General features: G+C 35.7%; 1 pseudogene; it reads left to right on the top strand.

Annotated features, from left to right (window-relative positions):
* Nucleotides 1-9,398: 9,398 nt before the first annotated feature.
* On the top strand, nucleotides 9,399-10,488 carry LOC147283714 (ATP synthase small subunit 6, mitochondrial pseudogene; annotated as a pseudogene).
* The last annotated feature ends 206 nt before the right edge of the window (nucleotides 10,489-10,694 follow it).

Genomic DNA, 10,694 nt, shown 5'->3' with positions numbered 1-10,694 from the left:
ATTATCAGTCATATGAGGAATCATCTTACCATTCTATTAATAGATAGACGCATTATTGTTATATTTAGGTAGCCATTGTAATCGGAACTTTGATATTTTCACAGTTTTAATTATCTGTGTTTGTGTGGCCAAGAAAAGATTTTCTGTGTTTGTAATTTATTTTTTGGCCAATATGTATTTGTAATTTTAATATAAGCAATATGGTGTTTTTTAACTAATTTATTGTGATGCACCTTCTGTAATTTTGTTTTGTTTTGTTTTTTTTTAAACTTTGGTAAAAGAATCAATTGAACCCATGACCCTTTTTGTGTAGAGGTGAAATTATAAAGTGAATTGCCACCATTAGTTAAAATTTAATCTGTTACTAGGTAATAATTTCCTGATTACAAAAATGAACATGACTACAACCTACATACATATTTCAATTCCAATAATAAATACATTGTAAGGATTAATAATTTTTGTTAACAAGAGCAAACTTAGAAAAGCATAATATGGTCCCAGCATGTCAACATATATTGAGAAACAAAATAACCCCAATATAAAGTATTCAAATACACTTAACTTGGGATGTAGAATAACCGTTAGTCATTTGATTAAGTGTACACCTCTATTTTCTAAGTAGCAATATCTGCAAACAGCAGCCAATATCGGCCTTATGAGAGTCATCCATAGCCTTACCATTTTTCTTATGAACTAATTGCATTTGTATCAAGCGCTGTAGTTATGACTGGTTGGGGTGGCAAAGATTGGTTAACTGTGACTCCGGGCACATTGGTTTGCAGCTGGACCTCTATAGTATTGATTGATGTATCATCTGAATTTTATTCATTTATGATGTGGGGCATATGGCATGTCATATAAATCTCGAGGATTCGTTGTAATTGCAACTTTCCAATCTTCATCTAATGGATCTTGTACATAGAACACTTGTTGTGCCTACGATGCAAGTATGAGGCCTGAGGTATCCCTTAGGGGCAGTAGATGGTTAAAGTTTACTAAAATAAAACCATATTTGTCATGTTAAATACCTCTAGAACCATGGTTAATTACTATTAACCTAATCACAGTCAAACAAAACTAGTTTACTATCATCTTGATAATCCAACTTAATTACATCAGTAAGAACCCTGTAGTAATCATTAAGACCATCAACAAGATTTCTATCATTCCTGCTCGCATAACTTGGAACTGGCGCTTTAACATAAACACAACTGTTTTGATTTTTTTTCTTCTTATCCAAGGAATTTATGCGGAATCTATAATCATTTATGACATATTTTTTATACTTTCTACACCACCGACTCAGTCTCATTTCCAGTGCAAACAAGTCATCATGAGCTGCATCTGGGTCATTTGTTGGCATGTCACTGACCTATGGAAGTAAACAATAGGCCATTATGGAACATTCAGCAAAAACTATACATCCTTTTGTGTTATGAAATATGAATAAGTTAACCTTGGGGTGACATACCAAATGAAACCATAATTGTACTTACATGTGCATGAAACCACTTAGGGAAATTGGCACGAGCTATTTGTTTTGCCTCCCACACTGACTGTTTTCCTACCATGTTGTCATTTGCTTGTTTATTGTAGTTGCTGCAACAAAATTGAACATTTGTCATATCAAATTGGATGCTATAAACTAAATCTATACGAAAATTATTTAAGCTCACCTTAGAAAAGATCAACCTCATGGCAATTATTCAAGACATAATTCGATGTGCGAGTCCATTCTTGTTCGTCCATGTATTTTAACAAACCCTTACCACCAAGGGTATATTCTTGATTAAGGAATATTGAGAAACCACCAGGTACAGATCAGAAATCCTTGTTTGCATTTCGACTAAGCCGGTTGTGACGAGTCTCCATGTCATCCAAGTACATAGAACAAAATGATAAACATTCTTCTGCTATATAGCCTTCTGCAATTAACTCCTTAAGACGACTTTTATTGCGAACATACCTCTTTAGTGTCCCTAGGTATCTAATATATACATTAGAAGAAAAAAAATTATAAAGTAAGATGCCACAATTTACAGATTTATAAAAACTTATGCTTCAGGAGTATGAAACATACCGCTCGATGAGATATATCCATCGATGGTGAACTAGTCCTACAATAGCGGCTTCAATTCACCCAAGTGCTGAGAGATGTTCCATTACATCAACGAATGCTGGTGAGAATATGCGCTCAAGCTGGCAAAGAGTAAAAGCTATGCGCCAAGTTGATTGTGAAAAAAATGTTAGATGAGAAAGTTTTCTCGTATAAATGGCAGAAAAATGCACACAGCTCCAACAACACCATACATAGTAGTTTTTTAACACGCATCGCATTGCTACTGGCTTTAAGTTTTTTTAATCGTGCGTACGATCGTGATTTAAAATGTTTTCTACCTTTTTTGAAACTTAAAATTTCTTCAAGTGAGTGTCAAATAAAGTATATATACAAGTCGTATAGACGATTTTACTCTCCACATGACCACACTAATGCTTTATTTGATGATAAATTGACAACCTAAAAAAAACCTCTAAATCACAATAGTTGAAGAAATTTTTTCCATGAGGGCAGACAACTTCACTCTTTAATGAAAATTTAACATATTGAAGCATACAATAAAGAGAAGAAGAGTAGCTCAAGACTAATCAGTTGTATCATCCTCATTATTCATTAGTCCCACACATTCATGCATGCATTGTTACAGTTTTAAACAAATCTTTCATCTCAAATCTCAAATCTCAAATCTCAAACAAAAACAATACTATTTTTAACTTTAATCCCCATTGATATGGCCTGCAAATGGGATAACTGTCATGCCTTCTCAAGCCTTAACAAATACACTCAAAATTTCTGCTTTAATTAATGAGCAATGCATATACATAACGATTTAATTAAATTAACATTAACTACACTACACTAGAAAATGAGTGCAAAACACTTATCAACCTAATTATTATAATCATTTTACATATAGTTGCATCAGTTTAACGTTAAAATTTATCAAACACACTTAAACATGTTGTTTACTCTACATAACTTTTCTCATAGCACAACAATACCAAACTGTACCAAATTAGCTTCCTGGTAAGTTGCTGTAACTACAGGGGCTCTTATAGGTATAATACGTTGTTGTGGACGCACTCATACAACATGTTGAAGTAGATTTGGTTGCCTCTTACGAAAAAAAGGATGAAAGTAGGTATGCAGATAACCTGGAACACGTCGAAAGCCCTACAAAATAAATAAAAGTTTAAGTAATGTAATACTTATATTGGAGAAATTAAGTAAAAGGAAATATAAAACATAACCCTTACATGGGAATATAGTACTTTATACATCGATTGAAAACTTGTATATGTGGGAAAATATCTCCGTACTACTTCCTTTATAAAGCCATTTCTTAATTCCATCTAATAACCCATCTAATAGATGAATTATTAACCAACCTATAAAGAATGACAGAATATCGCTTATCTGTATCCGATATGTCATCGATATGATATGAGAATCATACCTTTTACATTACGAAACTGATTATGGAACATACTTGTAGTAGGAGAGATAGAAACAAGAATATTGGTGCCCTATTTATTGCTAAGAAGTATCTTGATCGAGAGGATAAAAGAAGATCAAAGGATCAAACTATCACTGATAAAGGGCTAAGTGAAGAGAGACTATGGAGTCACATTGACCAGGAGTCAGCTTAGCAAAGCAAAGGCAGTGGAAATTCGATTGATTGAGGGGACTTACAATGAGCAATATGCCAAGCTTTGAGACTATTGTGCAAAGGTAATGCAGATCAACCACTCCAAGAAGCTCAATGCTTATGAAGATGCAAGGGCCTAATTTACATAGAGTATATGTTTGTTTGGAGGCTTTGAAGACAGAGTTTAAAGCTAGGTGCAGACCACTGATAGGTGTAGATTGATGTCACTTGAAATGGGCATACGTAGGTATGCATACAAAGACTTGTTTTTAATGTATTTAATGGTGGTGTTGCACAGGTCAATTGTTGGCAGCAGTTGGAGTCGATGTCAATGATAACATGCATCCTATTGCATATGCAATGGTTGAGATCGAGAACAAAGACACTTGATGCTGGTTTTTACAATTGTTGATTGAAGATCTTGGTCCTGTTGAAGAACATGGATGAACTTTCATCTTAGACCAACAAAAGGTAAATATACTTATTTATTTATATATACAATCACAATATTACTTATTATGATGAGAATAACAATAGATAATTGATTAATTATTTCAATTAGGGATTGGATAGGGCATTCACTAGTGTGGTACCAGGGGCAGATCACAGATTGTATGTCAAACATCTGTATGAGAATTTTAAAGAAAGTTTCAAAAATAAAGCATACAAAGACCTGTTGTGGGCTTCTGCAAAGGCACATAATGCACCTGATTTTGATGTGGAAATGAATAAATTAAAGAATTCAATGAAGATCCTTAAATTGGTTAATAGGTAGGAACCCTAATAGGTGGGCCAAACATAGGATCAAGTATGACATGCTCTTGAATAACCTATGTGAAACATTTAACTCATACATCTTAGATACCAGGGACAAACCTAAAATGACCATAATGGAGATGATTAGATGTAATCTAATGAAAATTTTGTCAACTAAAAGGTTGTGGATGAAGAAATTAGAGTGTGTTATATGTCCAAAGATTTTGAAAATGGTAGAGGTGTTAAAGTGGGCTAGTAGAAATTATTCAGTGATTTATTCAAGGAAAGACATATTTCAGGTTGGTGATACATTGCAAGAACAGTATGTAGTGCACTTGGCACAACATACATACACATGTAGAAGGTGGGACCTTAATGGAATCCCTTGTGTGCATGCGATATCTGCACTGACATATAATAGGTCAACTGATAAAATTCAGAATTATGTCAACCATCACTACCACAATGTTGCATATATGAAAGCATATGAACCCATTATACATCATGTGAAGGAATATAGTATGTGGCCCAAAACAAACAAGGACCCACCACTGCCTTCAATGGTAAAAAAACAGCCTGATAGGCCAAGAAAGTCTAGAAAGAAGGACCCTGAGATGGAGAAGGCACAACAGGCAGATCCTACATATCTACCTAGGAAGGGTAGAATCAAAATAACTTGCAGTTAATGTTGGAAGACATAGCATAACAAAAGGTCATACAAAGATCAGCCTACTGCTCCACCTAAGGGTAAATATATTGATAAGAGATGGATAAATGGAAAAACTGGAGGGCCTCACATGCAAATACTGGTGTGTCATCCAGTGGGCTAACCCAATCACAACCAACTAGCACTAACCAAGACCATGAAAGTGCTCATGATAGGTATGCAACTGATGGACCTCCTAATACCTCACAAAGAAATAGAAAGAAGAAGAATGTTGGACCAACTGATTGGTCTGCTAAGCTTCAAGTTTTTCACATGCCTATTAATGATGCTTCATAATTAGGAGTAGTTGATGTATGGATTAATAACTAATGTGTTTTTTTTGTTTGTTATGTTGACAAAAAGGAGGGTTGAAACTCAAGAAAAGTACTATAATGAGAGTCCAAGTGTAAGAAAGTTTAATAATATGTTGGGACATTTTTTGTGACTTTTTTTACTTTGTGAATTTTATTCTTTATTACTTTGTGATAGGTTGTTCCACAACCTTCACCTGCTACAACATTCTCACAGCCACCTTTTGCCACAGCTACCTTGACAAGGACCCCAAGAGGTGGCACTCTCACCGCTCCACATGCCCCAACTATTGGCAGGCCCCCAATAAGCCGAAGGTCCACTCCAGCAGGAACAACTCCAACAGGGTATTAATTCCAGGCCCCAACATTTCCACCAGCACATCACAAGCAACTTAAGCAAAGCTTTTTATTAGACATCACATACCTAGCCCAACCCCAAGACCATGGAAGCCACCTAGCCAGGCCAACAATGACCAAGGATGAGGAGCAAACCCTTGGATGAACCAGCCTAAGTGAAATGCTTGTGTTGTCTTATTTTGTGACCAATGATGGCTTGTCAAATATGATTTTTATGTACTATTTGATATTTTTTAGTTAGGCATAGGTTACATAATTGACAGGGAGGGTTTGAGCCACTTTTTGTGCAGTTAGGTTGACTAAATACTTTTTTTGCAGCTTGCCACGTTTTGGAAAGATAACGACTCAGTGTATTATGTACTGTAATTATGTATGTCCATTTAGGTTGTTGGATGATATTGGTACACTCAATGTAGTATGATATTGGTTTTCAACCATTTTGGTCATATTGGATTACATACAACATTACAAGGAACACAACATAATAACCATTTCTTTTTGCCAAATATTCCATGAATTAACATCTTACATTGTCAGCATAACATAATGCAATATCATGATATTACTAGAATTCAACCATAATTTCACTACCATTACAACAGAAATTCACTTCACCTAACCATCAAAATACTTCCCATCATTTCTTTAACATAACTAACATTACAATTACAAATAAAAGCACATATATCACTTACAATAACATCTTCACTGCTTACAAGTTACAATATCTCTTTGATTCCTTTGAGTGCCTTGGTCAATTCCTTAGGAGCAACAATAATATCGCAACTTCACCCTCCTTAATTTCATCCAACTAGTCAAGCTAACCACACTTCTAGCATTTCCAGAATGGCCTATTTAGATTTTTAGGAGTTTTTGCAACAAAGAACTTCATGTATGCATTGCATTTGCCATATATGCGCAAACCACTTGTGGATGAGGTTGACATTGCAGCTCGACCCGTAAACCCAGATCGAAGATCGAAGAGAAGAACCTTGAATCTCAACCATTGCGGCCCGTAACCCAGATCGAAGAGAAGATGTCAACCACTGCGACCCGACCTAGAAGCCCACCTCAAAAGAATGGAACTCTGAGATGGATGAGGTTGATTTCAAACAAACACCCGCCGTCGCACAAGAATAAGTAGGCTTTCTCCCCAATTTTCCCAACCTTATGCTTCTTCATAATCAAATGGACAACTCAAATAAGAGAAATAGCTTCTATGTGCGTCCAAGTGGGAGGTGACTCCCATTTGGCAGTCACGTGTTGATCAACCAAAAAAAAGGGTGGGTTTTTTTTACCGTATTACCGAAAAAAACTGCAAACAATATCGTAAAATACCGAACAATATGGTATAAAAATGGTCAAATACGATATCGGCAAAAATATCGTACCGAACCGCATATAAACAGCATCGGAACGGCTCCCTACATATAATACCGTCGGTATACCATACCGTACCGCATAGTCCATTTTCAAATCTCTCTCATTCAGTCCATTTTCAATTTTTCAAATCTCTCTTCTCTCTTTGTGATTTTCTCCAACCTCCACCATCAATCCATCATCTCCCCCATTTCTAACTACGAACCATTACCAGTCCACCACAAACTTCACCCTAAACCATCTCTTCATCTCCATCTCCATCTCTCTGTCTCGCTTTCTCCATCTCGCTGTCTCTCTCAAGTTTTGACAAGCCCAGTACCGTGTCAATGCCGCCCTTCTTAGATCGCAACCGAAAATTACGATTACCCAAACCGTCGACACGATATCGATGACAAAAACAAGGGTTTTGACCCCTAGCGGTTGGCACGCGATATCAAGGTTTCAGTATAGTTACCGTACCGTTTCCACCCCTAAAGTAGACGGTCTTGACAGATTGGGTCTAATTGCAACATTAATGGAAACACAGTCCTTAAAAAAAGCAATTGAAATGACGGGAACCAAAGTGCGACACAGCCATAGTACAGGGACAAACAACGTCTTTCGAACATCATTCAATCCATGAGTTGTCCTAAGCTGGCCTGTGTGTTGGCATGGGTCAATTGTTCTGGGTTATTTCGGACAGTGGGCCTTGATCTCAGTCATGTCCATTTTGCTAATAAGAACACCAAACACGGGTCTGGGACTCTAGTCCATTTTAAATGGAATTGTCCAGTCCTGACCCACCCTCCAAACGAGACCTAAAGAAAGTGAGGGAAGGGATATAAAAAGTAGATCTTTTTGAGGGGATTCGACCTCCAAAGCCTTATAGCTAATATAATTTTCATACTCTACCATACGGCATTTACAACCATTATATAATACTAGGAATAAGGATACTAAGAATAGAATATGATAGAGTTCTAGAATACATTGAACCCAACCTTAATCAATTCCCAATATCATAAGAGAAATGATAAATGCACTCCAAAACTATTATCTCACACTCCTTGATGCTCTCACACAAGAAGAGTGCAAGTAATCATTATTTGAGTGCAAATAGCAGCTCCCTATCATAATAACTCTATCATTAATAATCCTATGAAAACTGTCTTAAAGTTTTGTTCAGCATATTTTAGTTTGCGCAATTCAGCATCATAGTTGTCCATTGGGCCCAATTCCCTCAGCCAAGCAAAAAATAACGAAGTAGGTTGGTCTACAATCTACTTTCTTTTTTAGCTTTGCATGTGCACTTTTTACCCTATTTATAGAGACAAGTTAGTATCACAATACAACAATTAACTCCATATAATATAAGGAAGTGGTTACCAATTCAAACTTGTATTACCAAAATGCATACACGTGTCAACCAAGTGTCCTTCAGATGGACAATAACCCCCATGAACCCAACTTAAGTTAGATTCAATCTCATGCAAATTTCTTAAATACACATCCTCTGAATGATTTTACCAGGGAATGCCATGCACTATAAAACTTATCTTAATCATCATTGGTTTCAAAGTTCTTGCAATTCGCCAAAATATTTTTGCCAATGTACCATCTACACAATAAATTAATATCTGGCACTAGGAAAAATAGTAAATATTGCATTCACGAGTACTAGATCTCGGTCTGTGACATTCACACCAAGAAGACAATCATCGTTCATTACAACAAATATGGCCAAAGGCCACTGTTTTTTGCACCCATAGATGAGAGGGTGCCAATTGACAAATGGGGTGGTCACTAATACTTATTGTTAGTGATTACTATGTTTATAGTTGAGATAATAGTTACATTAGGATCCACTAATTTGTACAATAGTTGATTAATAGGTAGCTCTATAAACATAGTAACCAAATTAGGAGATTAGTGGGATAATTATTCTTTTCCCACCCCTAACACAAACTAAATTTGCAATAGTGATTGGGCCGTTAATTTGTAATGACTGTGCACAAGGCCCAAAAACTGCATCTGCCACTATTACATCCCATTCCTACTCCTCAGCTCATTCCCACTAAAAAAATCTCTAAATACTTATGTACTATAGAAACCCTGGCCTAACTCCCTCTTCATTTTTTTCAGATGCGCCTCCCTCTGTCTCTATCTCTGTCTCTTTCACGATCTCAACTCTCTCCCGAAATGAGAAAGTTCAATCTGTGGCCTATTTTCTTCAAGCAGGAATGGAATCAAAACTGGTCGTTCTTTGTTGGGTAAGCCATAATTGGAACCCTCATCACCAAGTTCTCTCTTGGCCTCACTTTTCCTACCTTCAACCTGATCTTTTTTTTTTTTTCATTTTTCAATTCAAAACCCTAATCTCTCTGACCTATTTTATATTTGTTAATTTTTTTTGTAGAGGAAGATGCCAAGAACTCACACTTTGTTCAGAGGCACAAGAGGTATCTCACAGCTCAAGTATCTCTCAGATTACCCTTTTAATCTTTTTTGTGGTGACCAGTGAATCTTACTGTAGATTTGAATACTTCTCCTCCTCTACACACATGTGAAAACTCATCCACATATTTTAGATGATTATGGCAAGAATCTAGTAGGAATAGTAATCTTATTGCATAATGTGTTGATCTAAACACGGCCCACACGGCACCTTTGCTTTTTTATTTTGGCCATAGCACCTTTGCTTTTTTATGCTTTAAGTTTAAGAATTCCAAACAAATTGTTTTACAAATTTACTTCATAGGTTTACCAAATTTATCACTTCTTTTTTTTTAACTTAAACCACCAACCCTTTGGGTTAGGAAAGTTACAAATATGTCCTCATCAAATGTCATAATGTTGCAAATTTCCTGATCTTTATATATTTTACATTATGATTTATGGGTTAAGAATATTTGGTAGCCCGGCCAAAAAAAAAAATGTGCAATATTGTTAAGAATACTCGTGACATTAGTTTGTTTATTGTATATTTGTATGACGCATTCATAGTGTTATATATATTGTTGGCTTTGTTCCCCATGTTTTGCAATTATCATTGATCATGCACTATTGTTGTTGCAACTCATAATGATCTCAATTATGGAGGAAAGAAAGATATATTGAGAAAAGGGAAAGGGGGATTCATTTATTAGATATGAAAATACATCTCATTGTTTCATCCTTATTCTTTATATTGCAGGAAAGAAATGGTGATGCAAAATTTCACTTGATGACTCTGTATTTATATCAAAATAGTGCTTTAATGGGTGATGTGACAGTAGGAGCTACGTGCTGAGAACTCGAGATCACTTATTGGCTTAAAGGTGAGGTTTCTAACTTTTGTTTGATTGCTTTGCTTGGTTGAAATTTTTGCTTAAGCTTAAAGGAAATAGAGAGTGATATGAATTGAACTACAAAGGCATCCCTTTTGTACTGTCTGTATTTTAATTTCCTCCGCTTAACTTTTGTTTTAAAATGGTTTATCTTATAGCTCAAATAAGG

This window comes from Dryas octopetala, chromosome 5, assembly GCF_963921425.1.
Source record: "Dryas octopetala chromosome 5, drDryOcto1.1, whole genome shotgun sequence".
Classification (NCBI taxonomy): domain Eukaryota; kingdom Viridiplantae; phylum Streptophyta; class Magnoliopsida; order Rosales; family Rosaceae; genus Dryas; species Dryas octopetala.
The sequence above is the reverse complement of the archived record's forward strand: the minus strand, read 5'-3'. Positions and strand labels throughout refer to the sequence as shown.